This window comes from Filicampus tigris, chromosome 10 (assembly GCF_054856515.1).
Source record: "Filicampus tigris isolate MCC_2025a chromosome 10, RoL_Ftig_1.0, whole genome shotgun sequence".
Taxonomy (NCBI): Eukaryota; Metazoa; Chordata; class Actinopteri; order Syngnathiformes; family Syngnathidae; genus Filicampus; species Filicampus tigris.
The window spans coordinates 11,560,001-11,587,312 of NC_141226.1; the positions used below are offsets into that span (position 1 = coordinate 11,560,001).

Here is a 27,312-nt window from a genome sequence, read left to right on the forward strand (position 1 = left end):
ACTTCATTGGCGAAAGCGAGTGCGTATGTTTTGTATATCCACTCGAGGATAAGATAAGCACACTTTTGTGTTGTTGTGGTTTTTTTTTTTTTAGGGGGGGGGATTTTTGTGCCCATGCGCACACGGGCACCGAATAGATCCGTTCACTTGTTTCCACGACCCGGTCGGGATAAGACCTTGTGTTTCTTCTTTTACTCTTCTTACATGGTCTCTTGTTATCGCTACCCCCTTGGACTTCTTTTACTCTTTCCATTTTGGTCCCAGTGACGTGGATTTTCCTCGGCTCGCTGCGAAGTGGAAGACGCGGAGCGGTAAAGGTGGTGGTGGTGGGGGAGAAGACATGCCAACGGCGGTGGCGACAACGAGGAGACTTCGTAAGTGCTGTGCAACCAGTTTGCTCCTTCAACTTAACTTGTGCTGGCGGTTGTTGCTGTGTGAGCTTCGGGTTTGGTTTGTGGGGTCTCACGCAGCAGTTTGGGGCAGCGAGAGGGGCTTTTGGAGAGTGTAACATTTAGCGAAGGTCAACCCCGGCGTTGACCGACCGACCGACCGAAGCGAGAGCCCAGGCTAATGGCGCTCCTGTCTCGGGCTAATTTCGCTAACTTTCTTCTCACTCCTTGTCATTATTGCGATTAAATTGAGCCTTTTGGGTGAGTTTTGACAACTCCGCCGTGAGACTAGGGTGAAAAAAATGACGGAATTTTCGCATTAATTAGTTTAATAAGCATCAGCTGGTTCATGACGTAGCCCGCTCGGGTTAAAAAAAAAAAAAAAGAATATATATATATAGGAAACGCCGCAATGGCGGAAGGTGTACCCAATGTTGTCAAAAGTGTCGTCGTTGTATGTAATAAAAGTGTGCGTGCGTGCAAGCCCGCATCCGTGACGTCACATGCAACAAGAAGATGTGGATGTGTTGCATTCTGTTGACACCTGTCAATCACCACCGCAATCCCTCCTCTTGTTTTTTTTTAATTGTGTAGTGATGCATAGATAGAAGCTCAGTGGTGATAGCCTGCAGCGCTCCTCAAGGCTGGATCCAATATGGGAAAAGAAGAGGATGAAGGAGGAGGATGAAGAGGAATGGGGGGGGGGGGCGTGGTGGTGCACACAGGAAGGTTTTAGAGCGTTGCCCGCGGTGTCTGGCAGGTTGCATGCGGAATCATCCCCATGGCCGAAACTCGGATGGTCGTTATAGCTTAGAATAGCGTTATAGTTTCTCAAAATTGCATCAGATGCATCTAAAATGGAAAAAAAGGCCTCTGCTGCATGTGTGGGATTCTGAAAGCAGGGCTGTGAGAATTAAGACTTTCAAATGGGTGACCAAAAACGTCCACTGTCTGCAAAAAGCATCGGGAGCGATTTTAGAATCACTCCGCAAGTCGCAGGTTTTTTTCATCCACTGGAGGCGGGATTCACACGGTGTGTTTCAAGTGACACAATTCCGACTTCTTTGGTCAAGTGTCACAATTTGGCTATTTATCATGATAGCATAGAGGAAAAGAAACCTGAGGAACTTTGGATATTAGGATATCTTATCTTTCAAGCCTTTCCAAATTTGACACGTGGCGGATATATTACTACTACTACTACTACTAGTAATGATAATAAGCAAAAAAGTACCAAAGGTCAGGCCAAGGTGAGCATTGTTTAGTCGTTATGGAAGAAGACGTGCCTCCCAAGCACAGGCAGTAATTTCCCGATACACGCTTTCAACAATAAGCAATACACCTACACTTACTCACGATTCAGCATTCACAATCTCACCGACTCGCAATTTCTATGTCTCACTGACAAATATCAACTGAAAAAAATCTATTGGCACTTTCTGTAACTCTGAGTCCCTAATATGATATGCAAATTGCTCCTTCTCAAAGCAAATTCATATGTTCCGCCATGTTGAAGTGAGGGGAGGTCTAATAGAAAAGTTGTGCTTTGTGCTTTGCCATTTGTGGCATCTTTAGGTAATTATAAAACTTTTTATGGGAGGTGTCAGTTGTTAATTGTCGCTGTTTGCGCCAGGGCCAATGGCTGGAATACAGTGCAAGTCTCGAAATAAGCGCAGGCGCATCACAGTTTGTGAGTCAGAATTCACAGTTTGCGCCTCGTATAAAGACACATTGAAGAGAAATACTGCCAACAGCCGTCCATTTGGCAAGCACCGTGTCGTCGCTGTAAACAACACAGACCTTGCTCTCTGGCAAAGACACCCACCAACAATCATTTTATCTTGTCTTGGGTCCTACGTGGTAATATACAGTATGTGTGTATATATATACAAACATAACGTTATACCTGCAGAGGGCTTGGTCTTAGTTAATTATGGCCAATTATGGTGGAATCAGTTGTTTGCACTTTACTCTCTGGTGCATTTGGCCAAATAATGCTGTTCAGTACCGTACAATTTTATAGGGTGGTCATCGTACAAGGATCATTTGTATGTGTTGTATTTCGAAATTCACTAGGTAAGATTTCGTGTCTTGTCAGGTGTTTTTCATGCTTGTGTCCAGTGGGGTATGATTGGCAATTGGTCTGCTAGGTTGGCTAAAATCAAGATCGAGGCACAGATGAAATCTGAAGCACATTCCTTTTTCTGTTAGCATTGTTTTTAACATTAGCATTCAGTGCCCATGGATACGCTGATACGCTGTCTTCTGTTTTGATACCAATGTGAAACAAATTACAGGTTGTTGGATTTGAAGAACAATTGTACTCCGTGTGCCCTGCTTTTTAACCTTGAGTTCCTACTAGACAAAATGCGGAATGGTGCATTGTCATTTAGATTCATGGCAGTTTTTCAAGCTGTCCTACCGCTGTGTTCTGCTGACTACATTACAAGGGCCATACGAGGCCTCAGTCTACTGTAAAACATTCCGCAGGCAGCTGGTGCTATTTGGATGTTGTTATACGGTGGTCAGATATTTCACAATGTAATCCTCCAGTGCATTGTGCCGCAGAAATGTGATTTTTTTTTTTTTCCCTCTTGATCATTTTGTTTTTTACTGTAGCAGAATGTTTGTGGGCTGTTAATAGTTGGAAATGGCTAAAAGTAGGCGTTGCGGCTCAAGATTGAGAGTAGCTGTCTAGGAATCAGGAGGTTACTTGTTTGCTTGGCAGTCTGCTGGGCATTTGCTGAATGCATGAATGCTTGTTGTTTTAAAAGAGAAACAGAAGAATTTTCAGCAACTTCTTGTTTACAGTACATATTATGCTAAGGGTCCTCGATTGGCCACTGTATTTGCAGATGTACTGTATTTATATTTGGAAGTGTCAAAATTAATTGATTAATCAACAGCTGTAGTATTTTAGTAATTTGGTATTTATTTAGAGCAATTTTTTAATCTTAAAATTGTCCAAATCCTCTGATAACAACATCCTCTCAACACTAATTATTCCCTGATTTCTGTAGTCCTTCATGAACACAATTTTTATCTATTGTGTTGCAAGCACCTGCTTTTACTTTGGAAAACACGGACCGAAACAGCAACCGAATCAGTTCCAAAACAGTTGGTGAGTACCAGAGCTGGGCATTTTACTAAAAATTTGCGGTCCGTTTATTGCCTTCTGCCTACAGCCGGGGTAACCTTCCGCTGTCCGTTATCCGCCATTTTGTCCAGCCGGAAAAAAATAGTACATATGGGCCGGTCCGCCCATGATTTTAAACAGGCTTCCGTCAGCATTTCTGACAACAAACTGCGACCAACTACCACTGAAACTTCTGTGCGTGCTCTCAATGGACCTCATTTACTAAGAATGCATGCGCACTAGTTTGTGCACAAAATATGCATACGTAATAAGTCATTCTTATGAGCATTAGGAGATTTATGATCAAGTTTTTGAATAAATAAGGCAGCAATACCTTTTTGATCTGTTCCACTACCTTGCATGGCAGCTGCCGCTGTTGATTCATTCAGCTTTGTTGGTGTTGCTGTAGTTGTACCTACTCATGGTATCAAAATGTGACCAGAAATAATGCTAATTTGACAATGTCCTAACAGAATAAATGGACCAAGTAAGTTATCTCATCATGTGTAATTTACAGCACGGCATAGCATCGAATTTCAAACAGTAACACTAGGCTAATAACCGTAGCCAACATTGTTTACCATTCTTCCAATCTGACTCTTGTCTCCACTCCACGGCCGGTCGTTTGGGCACAACACTTTCCTCATCCTGAGCATCTGGCCCGTACATGTATGGTCCAACATAATCATTCCAAAAACCTCCTCTTCATCCAACTCATCAAACACCTGGATCGCCTCAAATTCAAAATATTGCTTTCCGAGTCGATTTCTGACAGGCTTTGTACACTTTCCATGGTACACACTGCCATTGTTGTCTTGACGTGACATTTCAGTTGTCGCTCGCCAACATCTCTCACTTCGGAAAAATGATTACTTTGTTGAATATATGAAATAGAAATGATTTTTTCATGCTTTATTCTTTGAATGACGTTTAATTACTTTACTTAGATGTCATTTAGCATTTTCTGAAATTACTTCACACTTGTGCTTTAACACCACTGCCTTTTTTGTAAGCATACGACATTAAATCATAATTTGACATTTTATTTCTTTTTCACAGCCCTCATTCTCCTTTATCCAAAAAGACGTTTACATTATAGCTTCTCCCATGATTTTTTTTTTTTTTTTAAGATTTTGCAGAATCGTGGTATTATTTAGTGCTGCTCGAAAGTATTTGAATTATTTAGGTAAATCAATTCCCTAGTTTGGTTCTGAAATGAGTCTAACTAACATGAACGGTCATCTGGCTTCAGTTTGTAGACATGTTTCGCAGCCTTAACCTTTTGTCTATATCGGAGTCAAAGACTTTGAACTTGTTGCTTCCCAAATGCATCTGTTGCTCATTGACCTGAATACGCGCGTGCCACTTGTGAGCTGTTTGTGAAGGGTATTTCCTAGAAGGCTTGGCCCGGGCCGCCCGCCAGAGCATCTGCCTCGGCCTCCTCATCCGGGCTTGGCGATTTCAGGCCGGGGTGGGGCTGTGTTGGGGGAGTTGATGCTATTTATGAAGTCGATCCAACCAGCGGGCCACACGGTGAGAAACCGCCAATCATGACCTAGTCCCAGTTGGTCCTTACTGCTAAATTCTTTGTAATTTCAAGGGCCTCAGCTCTCTTTAATGAGAGGTTTTGCCTCCAGTGTGTTGGTTTGTGGTGGGTGGGATCAGCAACTTTTTCTTGGGGGTTTCGCGGGCCTGCCTCCTGGGTTCTTTGGCACGGGGAACCCAAGGCCTCTCTTTAACCAGAGGAACTGGTTGAGATTGTGTATGAAGGTGGTGATGCTTGGCGGCAGAATTAATCAAGCCTACCTACAAGCTATAGTTGAGTCCACTTGCTCCGGGCTTGTGATTTCGGCCCTTGTAGATTACTGCATAAATTATTCCGATTTTCTGCTTAGACATCAGATTATGTTGCATCTATGGGGCCGCCAGCTATTGTCCTGTTTAGCATCCCAATATACTGTAGGGGAAATGTGCTCTTCAGTAGCGTGCTCGTGGGGCTTTAACAATGCTTGCTCCTTTTACGTCAGCAGCATGGAGGCAGAGTGATTTACTGCTCTTGTCTTGGGTAATGTATGGGCTATATGACTGCTGATTGAAACCAGCTCTCCCACTTGAGACTCCACTGGTGGCATTATAAACCATTTAAACCATTTTTTTTACAGGGCACTTCTGTAATTGGGCAAAAAGTGGTAACAGACCTAAAAGTGTCTTGCGAGTGACATGTTTTTCTCCAAGCCTTACTGCGGACCGTGTGTTGTTTCTGCTGAGTGAGGTGAGCGTGGATGACATTGAGAGGTTAAGTGTTAATCAATTCTGTCTGTTTCTCATTAAAGAAGAGTTGTCCATCTGTGAGGTGGCTATTAGGCATATGGAGGAAGCGGCTTGAAGAAAAACTAGATATTATCGAGTGCTGTTGGAAGGCTTTGCTTTCTTTCCAACACCAACTTTTAACCAACACAATTTCTGCTTGATGATGGATCCGTGAACAGTGGACGTTTGTTCCACTTGTAATCAAGTTTGTTAGAGACTCTAACAAATCACCTGCAAAATCCAATCATTTATGAATTAATGTGTTGATTCATCCATATGTCACAGCGGATTAGAAAAAGGGTGAGTCATTTCAGTGGTAATATGAGAGGAATTAATCTCGTGCTAAGCAAGGCTTCCCTGAACTTGCTGACTCCATCCATTATCCATACCGCTTATCCTCACAAGGGTCGCGGGGCGTGCTGGAGCCTATCTCAGCTGTCTTGGGGCAGTAGGCGGGGGACACCCCGAATTGGTTGCCAGCCAATCGCAGGGTACACAGAGACAAACATCCGCACTCACAATCACACCTAGGGGCAATTTAGAGTGATCAATTAACCTGCCATGCACGTTTTTGGAATGTGGGAGGAAACCGGAGTACCCGGAGAAAACCCACGCAGGCACGGGGAGAACATGCAAACTCCACACAGGGAGGCCGGAGCCGGGATCGAACCCACGACCTCTGAACTGTGAGGCGGACGTGCTAATCAGTTGACCACCGTGCCGCCAACTCGCTGACTCATTTTTTTAAATTTTATTTTTTTTAACTGCCCAAATTATGAATGAATAACAGAAGCAACAGAATACAAGGGGGCTTTGATGGAGCAGCATAGCTTTAGCCAAGATCGTTAACATTTTGGCCTTCTTTTTCATATGTGACAGCGATTTTGTTGGGCTGAAAACATTAGGATTTGAAAACCGGAGGCAATGACGTCAACAGATTATGACTGTATTCACAGCTGCACCGTTTGGTCCACTTCAAACGGACCAAGGTTCGTTCCTCACGTTGGTCCGGACATTTTGTGCAGGTGCGAATACACACAAACGAATCCTGGTGCGGACCAAAGAACCGTACCGAGACCGCCTGAAAAAGTGCGGTTGGCTTCAGATCTGAATACAAACCACTGCTGATCAACTCAAACGACAAGATTCATGTGACTTTTTGGGCTTAACAAGCCACCGTAGCCCGGCATCATGGGAAATATTAGCCCATAGTGAATGTTGATCATAACTTATCATTCGTCTTTAATTTAGCCATGCCGCTGCCGACATACGCTCCTGCTGATTACTGCACACATTCGCCGACGGTGTTCTCAAGTTTAGAAACATTGTGTCGCGAAAGCTGCGTTGAATGAGCTTCTCTTGACACTCTAAATTATTTTGCAGCTGTAATAACAGCACACATATGTACAGCAAGAATGAAGCACGTAGGAATTCTATGTTTTCCTCCATTTTCATGTTTGTGTGCTGCGTGCCGCCATTGTCATTTCTGTCCAATGGGAACACCGATCGTCATACGCATCGATGTGTGTACAGAATATAGTTCACTTGTAAAGAGTACAGTGTAAATACGAGCCTCACCAAATAAGTAAATAAGTCCGCTTTTGGTCCTGACCAAACAAGCGAACCGAAGGACTTCTGGTGGGAATACACCCTTAGATAAGTGTACCTACCTTAAACTAGACCCTTGACAATATTTCCCAAAGAGGACGGTCTCTCAAAATGCTAGTTTGGTTGTAATGGTCTGTGACTACAACGCAAGAATTCAAAAAATCCGATCAAGAGGGTTCTGGAGAAATTGAGTTTTTTACTCATTCACTGCCAGACATTTTCAGACCATTTTTTACTCTAACATTTGAAAAAATATATAAATAAGTTCCTTGAATGGCTAGAAAACTGACTTAAAGCGGAAGTCAACGCAAACATATTTTTTTCAAGAATATCTTGAAGTCTGTAAGCCAGGAAATGGATGATAATGGTGTAATTTTGGCCATTCCTTTAAATGACAACAGACCTGACACACGCTAACATTTGTAAACCGAGGCAATGACATGCCAGCAAGGACTGATAGAATAATATGTTAGCAAGGTAGGCGACAGAATTTTGGGAGCCTGAAAATATTTAGCATTTGAAAACGGCGGCAATGACAGGCCACTAGACTGTAGTTGATTAAAACTCAAGTAGCGTTGCTTGAAATCGGTCTGTCTGTTTTAACCATTATTTTAAATGATAATAGTGTTTTGGTGGCTTGAAAACGCGGACATCTGAAAACTTGGGGTGATGACAAACCAATGGGCAATTACTGCTTAAAGGGTTAGCGATGTAGCTTAATGTCTGTAGCGAGTTTAGCCAAAAAATGGATTATGACGGTGTTGCTTTGACCTTTCTTTTTTTAACTGATGACAGTGTTGTGGTGGACTGCAAACGCTAACATTTTAAGAACGAAGGTGATGACATCCCAGCAGGCCATGTTAGATTCAGCGATGGCACTGTAGCTCAAAGTGGTTTTAGCTGAGAAACTGATAATGACAGTGTGTTTTTTTTGAATTGTCATTTTAAATCCCAGTGTGGCCCAAAAATGCTGTTTGAATTTGCGGATCTAATAACAACAGAAGAAAAGTGACAGGGTTGGATGGCTAACATAGACGACTAACAATGTGTGTTGTGTGCTCCCATCTTAGACACAGCCTCCAGCTACGCTTGCTTGAGCTAATAACGGCGCACAAATCCGAAATATTTGCGCGGCGATTTACACGATGCCATTTGAACAATACGTCGGTGTGCTTGTTTAGCTCAAGTGATCCCTCTTGTTTTTGACACTGTGGCATAATTGCTTGTTTTCGCTGCATTGTATAAATGGGAGGGTGCTTTTGTTTGGCGCCGTCCCGCAGAGAAACTGCTGCAGATGAGACATAACACACTATGTTCATCGTGGAATAATATGCTCTTATTGTTGTTGTTTTTTTTTGAAAGTTGAGGTTTTGCTTTCTGCCAGCCGTGTAAAATAATGATTATGGAATGAAATAATGATGATGCACAGTAATGCATAACTAAGATTTTTATGACTCATCAAAGGCCAAACATTCTCATGTCTTCAATAATTGCGAAGTCAGCAACTGGGTGCGCTCATCTTTCATGCAGATGCCAGCTTCTTTGGTTTTGTTTTGGTCCTTGGCCAGCGGCTCCTTTCAAGTTAGTGCATGATTAAATTTGCGCGCAAATAAACAGACTCTACCTGGACGGATGCTGAATATCACATAAGGTCAAACAGGCCGATGTCTTTATCAGGCACAACTTAAATGTCACACGTGCAGCCTTCATCAAATATGCAAGTGCAAATGTGATAAACACATACAGAGACACAAGCGATGCAGATTAAATGTTGTCTGCGATGAGCAATGAACCGATTGTCACACCGAGCTCCGCCGCGGATTCTCCATTTTCATTAGCAGCACGCCACATTAGCCACACCGCATAGCAAATCAATGCATCCAGACACTCCTTTCCGGCGTCTCCCTTCATCACTCACAGTTTTCTGACATTTAAAATGACCCCCAAACACGCATCATGACCATGGAGGCATTTGTGGCGTCACAGTCATCAATTACCCCTCTCAGCGATTTAAGGATTTTTCAGATAATGTTTCATGTCTGCTTGGAATGGAATGGGCATGATAATCGATTAATTGATCGTTAAGGATTTGCTCAATTGTGTGGAATTAATTGTTGATTAACGTGACTTGAGGCTTCCGCTACTTGGCTGCTACCAACAAGGCATTGTTGGTTCTGCTGGTTTGCTGTTTAAAGAAGTCGAACATGGCATCAGCTACGGAACGTTAATGAGCAACTACTACTCCTCAGGGCAGAATTATTTTTATGCACTGGTCACAACCTCTTTGAAACGGAGGGTTACTCCTTGGCTATTGGTTGTTGCGGAGGGCCACCATTTTCATACACACTTCTGAAATAACACATTCGATCAAATTACTTTTAATATAGTTTTTGTGGGATTATTATAAATAATTAATTACATCCATATATGTCGAGACAAAAATCATGATAATACTTTCCCACGATAATTAGGAAACAGAACAATATCAATATGCAACACTTGCATTTAAAAAAAAAAAAAATAAATTCTGCCAGTGTCCACATTTTCATCTGATCACTTCTACAACAATCCTGGAAAATCCACCAAGTTCAGAGCGAAAAGGGCTTTAAGTTGAGCAACATCAATCGCGCTGGATGGAGGCGGCCGCCTGACAATTTTGAACGCGGGAAAGCCCCTGTAGTTGTGGTTCATTCGCAGTCAAATTATTTCAGATTGGAACATTTGGTATGGTACAAATGTGTACTGAGTTCTCACATGGAACATATTAGATAAGAAACAGGAAGAGTAACCGCCTCACACACTTGTTACACGTCTGCTCCGTAAACAACAACAGTGCAGCTCTAGCGGATGTGATGACAAACAAAATACTTTTGTCAATACATAAAACAACTCATTTGAAAGACATCGTCCCATTGTGGATATCAGTGCAGCAAACTGAGCAAGAACATATTTTGTATTTATTTCATGCATTATTTTGTTGCATTGGGAAAATGTACTAATCACAATTTTCCATGTTTCATTTTAAAGTCTTCAAATGGCACATTTCTGTTTAAATGAAAGAAGGCAGTTTTCTTTTGCATTTTGTCCCCTTACTGTATCGTCTGTGAACTGAACAGTGACCTTTAAAATCATGAACCATGTTTTTTGAGCGTACTGTTACACTCCTAATGACTAGTAAATTACACACGCACACACCCCCCCCCACACACACACACGCAATCTCCTCATCCTCACCATTTCCAGTTATGGCCAGAATATTAAGTAGGTAGATAATGGGAGACTCAGATTGTAGTGCTCTGTCAAGTGTGCAAATCACGCTGACAGTGAAGAATTAGATTGAAGTATCAAGGAACTTTGTCAGGACTCGCTGACTGACAGCCGAAGTGAACGCTGCCTTGTCACACTTGGCAACAGGCTGACTTATTATCACTTTAATTGGCATATGAGCAAAAACATTTCTTGTTGATTGTCCAGTAGTGGCGTAGCTGATGACAGAAAAGTGCATGCCTTGCAGTCTACAGTGGCCTCCGCTGATGCAGCAGATGAAAAGGATTTTTTGGAGTGGGAGCGTTTGGCGGCGAGGAAGGGAGATGACAGCTTCCTCACAACCGGGGGCCTTGGCTTTGAGTGCCGACTGTGTCCTCCTGACAGCACTGTAATGCCGTCAGAGATCATTAGCGCTGACAGCATCGCATCATGTCACACGGCAGCTCATGGTCAGGCAATGCATCACACCGATAAAGACAGGCTTGTTTATTCCAGTCCCGCCCTGTTTACATGCAGTTCATCCATATCCTCGCTGTACGATGACAATCTTGGAAGCCTTGTTTTTAACAATATCTCCATCGACTGCCAGAATTGTCCTTCAAACACCGCTTCATAACACGCCCCCACCATTCACGTTGACTCACAAGATGGTGAAGCTCAAAACCAATCGCCATTACTTTGTCTTGGTAAACCAATAACCTTGAATGATATTTTGAGCAGATAATCAACAATAAATTTGGAAGCGTTTTGACTGAAACAAGTCTGATTGTTTAATGTGGGTCAAAATGCAGTCAATAAATTAGCCGTTAGCCTTTGAATTACGTCAATGTGTGCCAACATGAAGACCATAAAAGGGAGATTGCATCTCTTAAGTATCCATTCGTCATTGGAAGTTATAATTACTTTCATACGTGCTCGCACAGATGCTATTAGAAGTTGCCGTAAGCATTCAAATACATTGTCGCGTTTCCATTTTTTACTCAACTCAACATTTAATTTGCAAAAGCAATTTGTTTGACAAAACACACCGCAGACAACTATTATTAGACAAAAAAAAAAAAAAAGCTTTCCAATGTAGCGACACCCATAGGCTGGGATACCTGCTTCTGATTGGAGCTCATTTGGACAGATTCCCTAGTTGAGAGTTTCTCAGAGAGCATCAGAGCCCTAAAATGGCCTGTTAAGTTTTGGCCATGGGTTTTTGCCACTTTTTTGTGTGTCCTGTTATGGTGGATGGTGGATGATGTCCACAGAGTTTCTTGTTGATCTGCAAAACTGGTGTAGGGGGCTAATTTTTTCAAACTTTTCAGGGGATGTTACTGAGTGACTTTTGCCAAGAGAAGGGGTCTCATGTTTAGCTTCTCTAATATAGACATTTTCACCAGGATCCGTACTCTAGCAAAAAGCAAGTTTGTTTTCGGGCATGTTGAGGTTTCCCAAAAGGAGATTGATTCGTAAGAAGAAGAATCAATGCAGTGATTCCAATAGGCCCACATAGAAATCCTTTATAGCTTGTCAAGACGTTTCTCGTGCGTGATTCACTTAAAGCCCTTCGAATGACACAAGCGAAGACAAGTGACTCTCATAAATGTGTGTAATGCAATCATTCAGTGACCCAATTAGAGGATACTCTGTTTAGAGGTAGCTGTTCTGAAGGCTAGCTAAAAGCTCTGACCTGTATGCATCAGCCAAAGATGAATCCATTCAATTCATTTTGTTAAACCTTTGTAAGGATGTTTGGACTCTAGACCTATTCAAGTTTAAAATGGCTTTGAAAAGAGAAATTTATCATTGCCATTGTGATAAGGCTAAAATCCACAATATTAACAAGTCAGTGACCTGCCTTTATACTGTTCTATTCTTATCACTGCACAACATTAAGTAATAAACACCAGGGGTCTCACTTATCAACGCTGCGTACGCACAAAACGGGGCCTGAAAGATGTGTACGAAACTTCCTGTGCAAAGTATGTGACCTATCAAAAAAAAAAACTTGACGGGAAGTGTACAGCGGCCAGACTTATCAAAGCTGCGCGCACAAAACAGGCGTGAAAGATGCGTACGCAATGTGCTGCGTTAAGTACGTGACCCTCTCCCCCCAAAATTAAGGAGAAAAAGTGCGTACATTTACGGACGCTCTAACCTATCCGTACGCACATTTTGGGGACAGGAAAATTCAGCGATGCAGTCGGTGAGGTAGTGATTTAAAGATTATGCCTCTGACACACGCCAAGTGTTGCTTGTAATCAAACGTACATCGCGCGGATTATATTTATAGATTCAGCACTTTTTATAACTTCGTTCTATATGTTCTGTCCGTCCTTTTATAGAGACGCTGCTCATGCTTTTTAAAGTTCCCTTCTGGGATAAAGTGTATTATTTGTAAAATCACGTATTTGTTCGATGTTGTATGGCGCCCTGAGAACTGGTACCTCTTGAGGAATAAACAAAGGACACAAAACCAGTCTATTTTATCATCATTTTTGCATTTTTTGTATATTGTCAATGAAAGACTGAACAGTGCTTCAATTTTCTTGATCGTGCATCGATGACTCAAGTTGCAACAATAGGTCACACAAAAAAAAAAATAATAACTCGGGGGGGGGGGGGGGGCTTTGGATTTACTTCATTCGGACAGTTGCAAATGAATAAAAATAACAGAAGGATAACTGACGTAATTGTCTACTCTTAAAAATATTTAAATATAGTGTAACGAATTGGGTTATCTGTGTTGTGATTTGTGTTTTGCTGATCGAGTTGTTGTTTCCGAGGTTCCTGAATGCATTGCGTGACTCGCTGGATGGGAGATGTGTGCGAGTGAGGGAGGAATTAGCGGAAGGCGAGAAGGAAGAGAGATCCGTGTGTTCTTAGGACGGTGTTCTGTTTTTGCACTGTAGTTACCACAGTGGCCATGTTGGAATAATAAAAAGGGAGATACGCTGATGTCGTGTCTTTGGAAGACGTTATAATATGTTTGTTTTACACAAGTTTGCTACGTGCAACCGATGTACATGTCCGAATTAAATAAATCCAATTGATTTTTCTTTCAGTTAGCTGATGGTGTTGCTGCGCAGTCCACCTGCAGCGCGGCTACACTTGCTGGGTCGCACTCACGCGCGAGTCACTGGCTGGGAACCAAATTGCGCTGATTGCTGAGCTAAAACAACGACGCAGCCGGCACTTTTTTCTCTATTTTTTTGTAGATTTTACTGTAAAATACGCAAGTTTATGACATTTTAACCTTTTGCAATGTACACTAATTACGTAAATTGAATAGGCTTCTTTTTTCAGTGCAGCAACATTTGCATTCCCAAGTTGTGTCCCTCTGTCTGAGCGCACACCTGTGCCTGCCATCTATAATGATGGAGCAGCAATTAAGTCTCGATGGGTGGCACCATCGCAATTGTATAATTATCTCCGTTGAAGTCCAAGCACTTTGTTTTTCCTTCTGTCCTGCCGGTCGTGTTTGTTGATATTTTTTGTACAATGCCAACTTAGGCCACCAAACAAGATTCCCTTCCTTGTTTCCACCCCACTGAAAGCATTGTCGTCATAATTCATCTTTCACAAAGCATTGGCCAGCCTGGCTCATTCGTTTTCATGCACTGACCATATATGGATGGCACTGACCATATATGGATGGATTTGGCCATGTAGAGGGTGGTACATTTGGGCTCCCAAGTTCAGTGACTTATCAAGGGAAAATGTCCTACAGGTGCGTGTACGTACGCACGGTTTGATAGGTCGGATTTTTTTCGGACGCCATTTTCGGATTTTGTGCGTACCTACACTTTTAGTTTGACTCCTACGCACTCTTTGATAAGTGAGACCCCAGCACGTCAAATGAACTGGCTTTGAATGGGGTGGCCGCATGTTGACTTTGCAGGGTATTTTCTAAATACCACCTTCCATATTATAAATGACCTTGCTGTCACCCATTACATGCATATTCTTTGTGATAAGATCATTTCAAGGTGACAAAAGAAGTGTGTACCGTATTTTCCGCACTATAAGTCGCAGTTTTTTTTTTTTTTCGTAATTTGGCCGGGGTTGCGCCTTATACTCTGGAGCGACTTGTGTGAAATTATTAACATATATATTGTATCTCCTTCCTTCTCAACGTCAGCAAACAATACACCAAACAACCACAGGAGGGCGATCTAAGGCTGCATATAAACCTGCATTACATATTGACCAGAATAACATGTATAGTGTATATCATTTCACATCTTATTGTAACGCACATAAAGAAACATAAAGATAAATCCTAAAAGCTATTAAAATGCATGAATAATTTAAACGGTTAAAATCTAACATTTTGATAAATAAGTAATTAAAATAGTATGATTGACAATTTGACTGTCTATCAACATACATCTATACAAAATAGTGTACTGTTGCTTTAAGACATTGGCTGGGGTCTTGCATCAGCCACACGAGCGGGGAAGAGAACAAAGAGATAATTTCGACCGAATACATAAATACTTTTGGAGACTTGGAAACATTCTACACGGCCGGGGATTAATAAAAGACTTATTTAATCAATGTACAACCGTTATCTCACCGTAACTTTCTTGTATGCTACATGTGTGAATGTTAGCTAAATGTTACCATCGTAGCTTGGTGGAAATGATGTGTACTAAGAGCACAATCTCCTCCAAAAATGCGACTTGTACTCCAGTGCGACTTATATATGTTTTTTTTCTCCTTTATTATGCATTTTATGGCTGGTGAGACTTGTACTCCGGAGTGACTTACGGTAGCTGAAATATGGTGGAAATGTTCCTGACTGTGTGTGGAATGTTAATGGGACAGTGTGAGGTTACAGGGCAGTTTGGGCAAACATGTTTGGCTGTTTCAAAGTTAAACTGCATTTACAGTGCATTTAATCTCTACAGGCACCGGATGCACATTTTAAACAGTTTGAAACGGTTTCAAATCGGTCTTGAATTAGATGTTTCTTGGGTTGTGTGTATTGTGTGCATTTTTTTTTAACTCATCTCAATTTAAAAATTACAGGGAGGGCACTATGGACTGTCTATTCTCCAAATTGAATGTCAGGTAACAAATTTGTTTAATGACACACCACGTTTGCTAATCAGTTACTGGCTTCAGTTAGCAAACGTAACATGAGTTGAAATGCTATGTATGCTTTCCAGTATTTCCCCCCCTTTTCTGTTCCGTCTTTCTGCATTTTGATTGTTTGTATGTGCGTGCTCTGCCCAGTCTCTCATCATAAGTAGTAAGGCACTGTCTTCCTATTGGTCAATGCCGAAGAACCAATCGAAGGATGATGTTGGACATGTCACACTATGCGGCAAGACAAACAAATATTCTGACATGCCAGACTTTTGTTGTGGTGGTTGTGAAGTGTCGCAGACGCTGTGTGTGTGTGTGGGGGTGTGTGCGGGGGTGCGTGCGTGCGTGCTGTGTGTGTGTATGTGTAAATTCTATTTTAGATTTTAACCTTCTCATGCCCAGCTTCCTAGTGTCTAAGTCCAGCTTTCAAATTGCTCTTCTACTCTTCGATATGAATTTAATTCAGTAATAATAGTTAAAATCGCCAACATACAAATTATATTTAATTTTTGATATGGTGATTTATCCGACTGAAATATAAGTATGTCAAAAGTTAGTGTCTTAATTACACTTCTGAAACTATTTTTCTCATTAAATTCCAGTCGACCTTTCCTCAGTGTCGTGCTCATATACCGTACTACATTCCCTTGCACTTAAATGTAGCCATACTCATAAATATGGTGATTGGTGTCAAACATATCTCCCTGCTGTGCTAATGTGCACTTTCATGCTTTGAACATGGACTCCGGATTTTCAAGGCTGGGGTTTAAAAAGCATGAAATATGATTTGAGAACGTGTGTAGGTACCCTGCTTCATTTTATTGAGAGACTTTTATTTATGACATTCCTATTATAGGAGCAGGATGGAAGCAATACAGCGGAATGGCATTTTTGTCTCACTGGGAACAAACGGCTCGCGCCAATGTTGTCTGCATTACTGTATTCCAAAGGGTGATAGGATTAATTCATTTACAAATTACAGACACACTTTACCCTGTGAAGTATTTAATTAACAGCCAAACCCCTTGTAGTGTATCGAGCGGGAACTTTGAAGTAAAATGCCCAATTTTACTAGCACTGCAGTCCAACCTGTAATGTCTTTTGAGGAGGGGTGTTTTTAACTCAAGTGGGGAAGCACTTATTGGTTTGCAGTCTCTTAAAGAGGTAGTTGTGTAACAATATTCATCTCAAGGTACGAACATTACACTACTAACTGCCCAAAGAGTGCGTTATCACAGGGGGTAAAATCACTCAATAGCGCTCCCTGAAACTTTAGAAAAAATGTCAACCAACACCAGTTGTGAAACACAATATTTGGTGCACATGTCTATATCACTCGGATCTCAAGAAAAATTTTAAAAACCTTGACTGAAAATGAAAAGCAAGTTTGTCATTTTGGTTCAAAGAGGCCTTCTCCTGTGGATTCCAGGGCTCGTACGTTCAAACGTACAAACTCCGACTAGGAATTTGAGATGCACTTAGAGGTTCGCAGTCACCTTACAGGTAAAAATACAGAACTACATTTTACATGTACGGTGCAAATTCATTGTTTCCTGCCAATGCAAATACACTCAAAGTAAAACTTCATCTCAACTAGGTTAGGAGATGGGTAACAAAAACAGAATGACAAAATGCATTTCCCATATAAAGTGAAACATTAAAGGGCCAACACCCTCCTTTGCCGGCATTCGATCCATTCCAAATTCTTGGAAAACAGGTCATTGGGAAAGTGGAGGAAAGACACTCACCCAGTAGCATAAGCTCTTATACCAGTTCAACAGTCAGCAGGAAATTGGGTGACCATGTCTATCATAACAGGACACACAAAGTATTAATGACCAATGCATAAAACTGAGTAGGAAGTCAACCATTTTGTTTGAAGCAGTCATTACGTCAGTGGTCCCCAACTACCGGTCCATTTGGCACTGGCCCCGGGCCATAGCCCATTTGGTACCGGGCCGCACAGAGAGACACAAAGACAAAAATGAATGGTTGCTGCTCCACGAAAAGCATGTACATGTCAAAACTGGTGCGTGATGTAAAAAGGGTTGAGGACCACTGATTTGGGGGACTTTTAGTGCTTGTACTTGGATGAAGTCCGACTGAGGAATCTGCCCAAATCGGAAGCAGGTATCCTACACACATGGGCGATGTTAAAGTTTACATGGCGTCGATCTTTGATGAACCATTTTCATGAATTTGCGATTAAAAAGGAGATGCGGAAGCCCTTTCATCGCCGCTTGTAGATTTTAACATTTATACAGTGAATTCTTCTTCCTAAGAGGTGAGTGTATCTTAAGACTGATATCTCTATTCTGTTGTTGTTTTTGATGTCGCTTAAAGCCATATTGTATTGAGTAGCTGGGAGAGATGCATTTATTGCTTTTCTTCAAGACTGTTGTTGTATAATCATTAAAAAAAAGTAAAACTTCCCACCATTTTCCTGTCAAACACATAATAGATGCTGGTAAGCTTTGGTGTACATTAGAAGCATATTTTCAGAAAAAAATCTGCATTACTTTCCAATTCATCTAACATTAAGTTTGTATTTATATAAAAAAAAAAAAAGAATGGGGGGGTCGCCAGTCGACACTAATTTGCTCATTTCTCTGCCCTTTTCTGTGTGCAAATAGATAAAAAGGAAAAAAAAAAAATCTATTCAGAATACAAGCGTCTCCCGGCTTGCTCTTTTTGTTTCTTCAGCGCTTAGTGTGTAAATGTACAGCATTGCTCTACTTTTTGCTTCATTTGTTGAAACAGTACAGTATTCTGGTCTTTCATGTCTACGTGGCCCTGAGTTATTGTGTGAGGCAGACCATTTCTTTTCAAGTCATTGTTCAGACATAGGAATTTGCTTTTGCCTGCCGGGAAGAATCCAGAGGGACCTTATGGACAGCAAGGTGAGATCTATGCTGCTGCGCTTCAAAAAGGCTAATGATTCATGAGGTTGGCTCCCAACCCCCCACCCCGCCAAACTTGTCCCTGAGGCTGAAAGGAATAGCTGGCATTATCGTCTGCAAATGGGTTTGAAAATGCTCTCGGCCACGTTGACCAAGGCACTGATTTATGGCCGAGATGGGCTGATCACTTCGGTTTTCTTCACGTATTGGCTCAAATCGCTCCCGTTCGCCCCCGCCCAACCCCACCGCATGTATACAAACTCACATCAAGTGTGCCAAGTGTGTACTTACAAACCCACTCCCATACTGCAATGCTCGCAATCTATGAATCTTCAATTTAAGCTTCCTTCTGTGAGGTATTTGGAAAAGCTAGAGATAGAAAGAACCTAATTTATGATGCCGAAGTTGTTGGGTGATAGAAGTAGCTTATTTTTCTTAACATGTCAAGCCGAGGAACGAGCACTTTTCTTCCATCGTTTTTGTAGTCACTGTCTATATATAGATATGTGAGCCTTATTCTTTGTTGATTGAAGTTTCTTTCCTTTTATCTCGAGCTAAAAGAGAGTACAAGTTTCCTGAAATAGTGAAATAGTGAGGATGTGTTTCAATGAGAACAGGGAGTTCTTGTTCCGCTGCGATTTTTAAAGGGTTAGTGATGATATCATATCACTCATTTTTATCAAGACAGAAATGATCACGCTTAGGTCTGTCACGATAACGTTTTTTTTTTTACGGACGATGTATTTTCCCAAAACCTATCGTGATGAATGATAGTATTGTTGTTGTTGTTTTTTGTTTTTTTTAATACCACTGATACAGTGGTTATGTTAAAGCAAAAATAATTGAATTACATCCTTGAAGTACATTTGTGACTAAATCGAGAGGAGACAATCATTATTTCAATTATTTCAGTGAAGTATTCATACTTTAAAAAAAAAAAAAAAATTTTTAGATTTTTGTTTACTGGTGACCCGTTTGAAATTTGTAATGAAAAATATGCACCTTGGCTCAACAACAGTGGTTTTCCAACTGATGTAATCAATAGTCACCTAAATGAAAGCCCAAATAAATCTTATATAATGCATGAATAAACAGATAGCGATTTTGAGCAGGCTGTAAGCTCCCTCGAAGCACGAGCATTAAGGGAGAGATACTGAGAGACTCATTCTGCTGGTCTCACTGTCAATTGTGGCACTCGACACTGATACAGTTTAAGGTGCCGGTTGCCAATCTTTTTAAGTTGCTGCTGGACATAACAAATGTTTGCTAAAACAATGGTGCATATTTAGGAAAAAAGATGTATAAATGTAGCTAACCTAACGATTTATACCTTGTAAAAGAAAAAAAAAAAACATCCAGACTTTCAATCTTGAGACGACATAATGCCGCAGGACTCGTATTAAGTGAGGGAAGTAATGGAGTTTTACAACACTTTTCATGCAAACAATCAATCGATCAATTGATCAATCCTTTGCATAGCACTTTCCATTGCTTCACAAAACACATGATGAAAGATATAAATACACCCCTCCTATGTACCTGCAGTCTCTGAACCCCTGGTATATCCAACACACGTGTAAAGGCAGTTGCTGTGCAAAAAGATGATTACATATTTTATGGCTGATTATTGAGTCTAATGAAGAGCGAGTGAAGTTGATGCTCAAAAGAGATAATATATAGTATTTGATCTCGAGCTATTTTCAACACTTTAAAGTGGAAGTCAACCCAAACATATTTTTTTCAAGAATATGTTCCCAGCAGGCCCACTAGTTGAAACGTGGCATTCTGATTAATTTTGCATTGGTGGAATATAAGTTAAGCAGCAAAATGCACTCGTTTTTAGCATTCTCTGGGGGCGGCCATTTTGTCTTCTGTCGACTGAAAATGACATCACAACTGCTCACAACGACCAATCATGGCTGACCTGTTTTCTGAGGCTGGGCCGTGATTGGTCAACGGTAGTCAGAATGTCGCGATATTTTCCGCCATTCCATTGACATGGAAACCATTATGAAAAAAAAAAAAAAATTCTCAAGTTTTCGTCTTTCTCCAAAACTCTAATTACTTTTTTCTTGAGCTGCTTGGTCATTTGGCCAGCAAATACATTCTGCCTGCAATATTTGACTGGATTACTAATTGATAGTGTAAAATTGACACTTGAACAAGCTTGACTCGCTTCAAGTGCTTTAAATGTCTTTTGTCACACATTGACAAACTGGGAAAATGAATTCACTCAGCTTCTATCAAGAGTTGTTTTTTAACACCACTTTTCCATTCAGACTTACTGTCTGAGCAACTTGGCTAGTTTCTTAGTGTTGCACACAATCTTTCCCGCTGACACAAGCTCGTTGGCCTTGTAATTAAGTGAACAGCAATTGCCGTTACACAGGAAATACTATAAACAGCAACGAAAACAACTTAACAAGTATTGTATTTAATGTTTGTTAATTTCACATTACAAGTTTATCCATCTACGAGTTCCTGGGTAGAGTCTAGAAAAAGTAATGAAGCTGGCTTGACTTTAGAGCATTGCTGCACCCCGGCATGCTCTTATGATTTTAATGTTGGCCAAGGCATACACGATTTCCTGAATCTGCCCTGTGAGGCATTTTTTTTTTTTTGCTTTACTCGCCAAGCACTTTGCAGACATGGAGCAAAAACTGGCCCAAGGCCGTTGGCCAGTTTACTTGCATGTTTACGTTGATTGACACAGGCCCCTGTGGGTCATGTCCACGTGCGGAAGCAGCTTCTGGTTTTCACGTCCGACGTGCCCTTGCGCCTGATTGCGGTTGCGCCCTTTCTCGCCAAAACTGCAGGTCCTTGCACAGCCCGTGAGGCAGGAAAAGTTTGAATGCATACACAAACTGAATTTGACTGAATATGTCAAGCGTTTAAAATTCAAGGCGACAGCGTGTGTTTCAGCCAACATCACCTGTTTCTAGTGCCAAAGTCCTGCAAATCGCCACCCACCCCTTTTTGCTTTAGAACGTCTTATAGTCTTGTCTCACCACTGTTGCAGGAGCTCGCCCCTCTATTGAGCCACCCGAAGCCTGTTGAGGTTTCAGCAGCAGTTGCTTTGGGTTTTAAGGAGTGAGTGATCAAATTTGTTTATGCCTCTGAGGTCTCTGCATGTTACCTTAGAGCGGCTATCATCTTATCGTCTTCTATCGCTTCACTGCTCATCAGCATCTGAAAATCTCCTTTTCAAACTTGGATGTTAATTTGTATTTCAACTATGTATAAACAAGTGGATTATTGCAAATGTTACACGACAGACAGATCTTTATCCGGTAGCTCGGCTCGACTCGGTGAGCTTCCCGTTTGAGAAATCAGCGAGTTGCTCACACACTAAATCTTTAAGTCCGTAAGTCGAATTTGTAAGTATGTTGAAAACAATTCAAGCGAGTTGAGCTTGTTCAGTATTTGTTCAGGTCTGTTATCAACTATTGCCGGTTGTACTTGATGCTTAGGTGTACAAAAGGTGTTGGATTAAGAAGAGGCAATTAGCACAACAGATTAACCATTAATTGCAAACTTTTGATTTTTTTTTTTGTGTGAAAAGATCTGTGATAAGCTCTGAAAATGCTTGACTGTGAAAACAAATGAGTCCCAATCAATGTTGCACCATGGGACTCTTACAATGAGATACTGGATAACACGTCTACAATCAAGTGTACATTTACTATGACAAGACGACACTAGTGATTTAATAGTTTATTGATTAATTGATAAGTCAAAAAATATCTCCTGGGCTGCCTTACTCCATGTTCTCTCGCACTTTCATTGGGCGGAATTTTTGTGCCTCACTCCAAAACCATGCCTTTTTGCGAAACACGTTTGTTGAGCCGTTAATATTGTATGTCTAAGAGAGCAAGCCATTTTCAACACCTTTAGCGAGGTGTAATTGTCTTTATTTTGTGTAATACACATTGAAATTTTTGAAACACAATCCACATTGTGTAAAACTGTCTAATGACAGTTAGAATGACCAACTGACTAATAGTGTCAATTTGTGGGGAAAAAAGAAAAACTTTGGGCATAGGAGTTATTTGCCCAACGAGTGACTTCTGTCTTATGTGGTTACTAGCTTATTTTCTCGATTTGATTACTTTACGGTTTACTGTGCTGTTAAACTGTCAGAAACTTTCAGACAGAATGAATTAGCATTTCAAATCATTATCATCTTTTACTTATGTATTTAGTGTTTGAACAAATAATAGAGAAGAGCATCCATCCATCCATCCATCCATCCATCATCCGAACTGCTTATCCTCACGAGATCTGACGAATCAACCACCACATTACTATTTATACTTCCTAATGCAATGCTATAATACAGGCAGCGAATAAAGTTGAAATGGGAGGAGAACGCTGTCTTGGAAAAGGTGCCTGACAAAAAAAAGAACATTTTAACATTTCAGCCAGTGTATTGCTGCAATGGCAAACACTTGTTGCCAACACAATTTCTCAAAACGCTTTGATTCATGGAAAACCCATTTTGGTGGCCTCGAGAGAATATTTTCAATGAAAATGTAATACCGTATTGATCGAGTGCATTCATCCTTTTATACTGTACGCCGAATGTTGAATTAAAATGCTTCTCAAAAGTGATGGAAATGGAGGAATAGTCACATCTTGCCCATTCATTAAAAAAAAAACACACATACAAACACACACGATTGGGTTTGAAGTGAAGCAAAGCAAAAGTACCTGCTGTGAATCTGACCCAAAGGCATTTAATAAAAACTGTGTTGTCCATCAATGATGTGAAGAAGTCTTTACATGTACGTCTGTTTGTTTTACTTTCATAGGGGCCAATCGAGAATGCTCCGCCCCCTCTGTGCTGATACCTACGCTCCGCCCCTGGTTGACACGGCCGCTACAACTTACAGAAACATTTGCCTTTTTAGTTTAAAATAGCTTACTTTAACCACCAGGATCCCGCACCGTATCTTTGCCATCGGTAGAAACCATGATGTTTTTTCATTTTTGGTCCAATTTGAATTCCATCCGTGTTATGTCGTACCAGCTAGCTTGTGCTAAACTCACCTGGGGAAGTTCACCTCTCAGGTCCGGTATCCATGTTTGCAAGCTCCCTTCGTGTTTTGCCATGAAAGCAGAAGTGGCCAATAGCGAAGTAACGGCACAGCCGTTGGTACTCTGCCGAGTTGGACTTCACTGACCGTACTGCTTAACAGTTTATTTAATGCGTGTTAGCTGGCTAAATATTCTCACACACTTCCGGAGTCTTGCTTGAAGAGAATGCCCATTTCCTTCACGCTACACATGCACACTTCCCATACATGCATCACACACACATTGAATTGCCATTCAGTCTGTGCGACTATGCGACAATCTTAAATCAATTGTTCTGATTTGAATTTGAAAATTTAGATTCAGCGTTCTTTTTTTTATGGCCAATCGGCATCTCAGTTCGAGTCACCATTGATTCGTGCACATCCCTACTAATATGCAACAGCCAACCAAATTTATGCAATATTTAGCCAACACTCTTAATCTTCATGATATTAATAAGTCCAGACAGAGTACAGTATTACTGTGGTATTGTGGAGAAAAAAAAAATTACTGTGAAAAGTGCCAGGAATGTGTCAGGATAAATCATAAATACACTTAATGTAACTGAATGCAAAATGCATGATACTCAAATGTTTTAATCTTTTTTTTTTTTTTTAACCACCAACAGCTCTTTCCAAGTGGTTGAAGTAATAAGGAAATTAAAAAAAACATTCAGTTGTCTTATTGAACTGACAATGTAAAAATCCAGTGTAACAACTGGAAAACAATGTTCAGTTTTATGTCCTTCAACTTTGAAGTGACAACGTATACATATTTGGACAAGAATGTAGGAATTAATTTTGTCTTTCAAGTTACAACAAACAAACCAACAAACAACAACATATGATGAACTTCATACAGGTTAGGGGCTCACATGTTAAGGCCCATGCGCTTTTCTTATGCAATCACAAATCTTGAAAACAAACAAAAAGAAGCTGCATGATTCACTCATACACAGTTTTCACTTTTCAGACCAGCCCACTCAATAGCGCCAATGTATTTTTTCAGAGTTGTTGTTTCATACCGTTGCATGCAATGGCATTATTGTGAGAACTTTGAAACTGCAATACAGCGGTATTTACAATACCGTTACATCCCCAGTGTGCAACACTAGGATTTAGGATATATGTTGGCACACCTCGCAATAGAAGGGCGTGGATTAAGCAGTTTCTCATTTGAATGAAATATGAACCCCCCCCCCCCCCCCCCCACCCCGCATTAAAAAAAATAATAATAATAATTCAAGGCATCTCGGAGCTGTTTTAAATTAATTTAATTAAAATGTCTGCTTCACATTTATGCAAAACAAATCTTGAATAGTGCCAAAAGTGAAGACTCCACACAAATAACATGGGACATACCTTGTGGCTAACAGAATTAAGATGTCCAAATTCTCAAATCAATAATCTGGTCTCTTAGTCAATAATCCCAAACACTCAGAAATTCCTGAGAGCACACCATTAATTATTAGATAAGCAAAGTTAATTTGCCTGAGTATGCATATTCATGGCAGCCTTTTCCCGAAACACTGAGGCTCATTTACATTTCAAGCAGCACGTCGCGGTCAAGGACTGTGTGTACCACGAGGCGTTGGAGCATTCCAATGAGTTCTCGTTTTGAGTGGAGGAGTAAGACTTGGACCTGCACTTGGAGTTTAGACACAGGAAGTTCTGCAGTGCGTTAAGCCTGTTGTTACTCTTGTTAAAACGCAAAACAAATTTTAACTTAATGATACATTGCAAACATCTGGAATGCTCTTTCTCCCACTGCTTACTCCTGAACCACCTGTTGCGTTATGCATTTCTTGGTGAAAAGTAGACAATTGCTTTTTCCCCCTCAATTAAATAATTCCCAGTTGTCTTACCAAAATGTATGATGGTCAAAATGCACAAAGGGTAAAGGATGACACCCCACTTTGAGGAGGCAGTTTTGTTTCATGCTAATGAACCACGCTTTTACAATGCCTCGTAAGTTTTACGTTACCATAACAGTTGTGTGTGTTTTCATTCGTGCTTCTGTGTAGTCAGCGGCTGACTCCACTGTTGCTTGAAAATGGCGAATCTTCACCCAGCATATTTAACAAGTCATGGGCAGAGAAATTCAGTGTGCAAAGGGCTATTATTAAAATAATTGAGTTGTGACGGTGACAAATTAGCCCATTATGTGTCACATATCAGAAGCTATCGCTGATGACTTTTACCTTATGCTAATCTGTTCTGAAACTGCTTTCCTGTTTACCTTTTAGCTTAGTGGTTCCAATGGCTGCTTGAAATTACGGGTTTTCACCTAGTTTAGCTAAATTATGGGAGGAGAAACTTGGTGAGTGGGCCGATATGCAGATTAGCTGAGTGGTGACATCATTCACATAATTTACATAATACAATTTGACAGTCTTTGAAACAGCTCGCCCACAGACACAAATAAGAGAGATGCTGTTGACAAAAGATTGACTTGGTTGTTTAAATTCACACTCAATGGGTGGATAATCACTGCAGGGACCCAACTATTTGTATAAAAGTTACAAAAAGTCAATTTTCCACAATACGCCACTTTAATTGGGGACATCGGCCTCGATGTGGAAGACTTTCAGAATAACAGCCTATATAACATTGCCTAATGTGGCGGCAGGTTTATCAGGACCAGCTTGCCAGTTGTCTCGCGCGACAGACATTCTTGTCGAAAATGTTTGCCTCGAGTAAATATTTGGCAAATACATGTCCATGGAACTCATGCAGCATGTGTTTTGTTGTTGCACACGAGTCAGGCCAAATACTTATTACCAGCGCAACATGTGTTTTAATGACTGCTTGTTAAGTGCAGCTTTCCCTTGGCTTTAAGCCAGGAAAATTTATTATTATTATTATTATTTATTTTCATTTTTTTTAAATACCACTCAAATATTCTCCGAACACCAAAGAGGCTACTGTCCATCCATCTTGCTTCAAACCTTAATTTTTTCCCCCTGACCTGACCTGACCTGACCTGACAATAACGTTTCGGTGCTAGTAATTATTGTACATGTTTTGATGCGTGATTAATGCAGGATTTCAATGTAGTTTTGGTAAGTGAAAACGTTGTGTGCGAGCATCCTCTGATTGCTCGCCGTTCTCATCGCTGGTGCTGCCAAATAACCCTGGGCAACAGAATGTTCAATTCTTTTGTTGCTTCCTTTTCGCTCCTGCATCTTTCATAAGTGCGGCCACACTGCTGCGTGTGCTGTGTACTGCAGTGGTGAACGTCATTCGGCAGTGTGAGCGCTGACACTTGGTGCAGCATGCGGTGCCCTTGTGTACGCTCGGAAAACGCCTACATATTATACTGTGCATACCGTCGGTTCACAGTAGAGGTTAAAGGTTAGAGGAATTATTTAAAGCATTGGCTTCATAGTAGGGGTAGGCATTCAAACACATTTCCTTGATTAATCAGTATTTTTATGAGGTGAGTTGAGCAGGATTATGCTGCCTGGGTGAGTTGTGCCGTAGCATTCAATGTAGCTCACCTTCCCATATAGCTCATGTTGGACTTGTTTGGACACCAAACTAGTTAA

At 41.0% G+C, this 27,312-nt stretch overlaps 1 protein-coding gene across 12 annotated transcripts in view; it reads left to right on the forward strand.

The window, feature by feature from the left end:
- LOC147140821 (receptor-type tyrosine-protein phosphatase F-like) overlaps positions 1–27,312 on the forward strand; it is a 238,488-nt gene that overhangs the window by 119 nt on the left and 211,057 nt on the right. For 10 of the 12 annotated variants that reach the window (XM_086042065.1, XM_086042071.1, XM_086042070.1 and 7 more), the window contains exon 1: positions 1–374. This exon is cut by the window's left edge. The gene's annotated coding sequence lies outside the window, so the exon portion shown is untranslated. The remainder of the gene's footprint in view (positions 375–27,312) is intronic. The other 2 variants (XM_086042067.1, XM_086042069.1) reach the window with 1 other exon arrangement.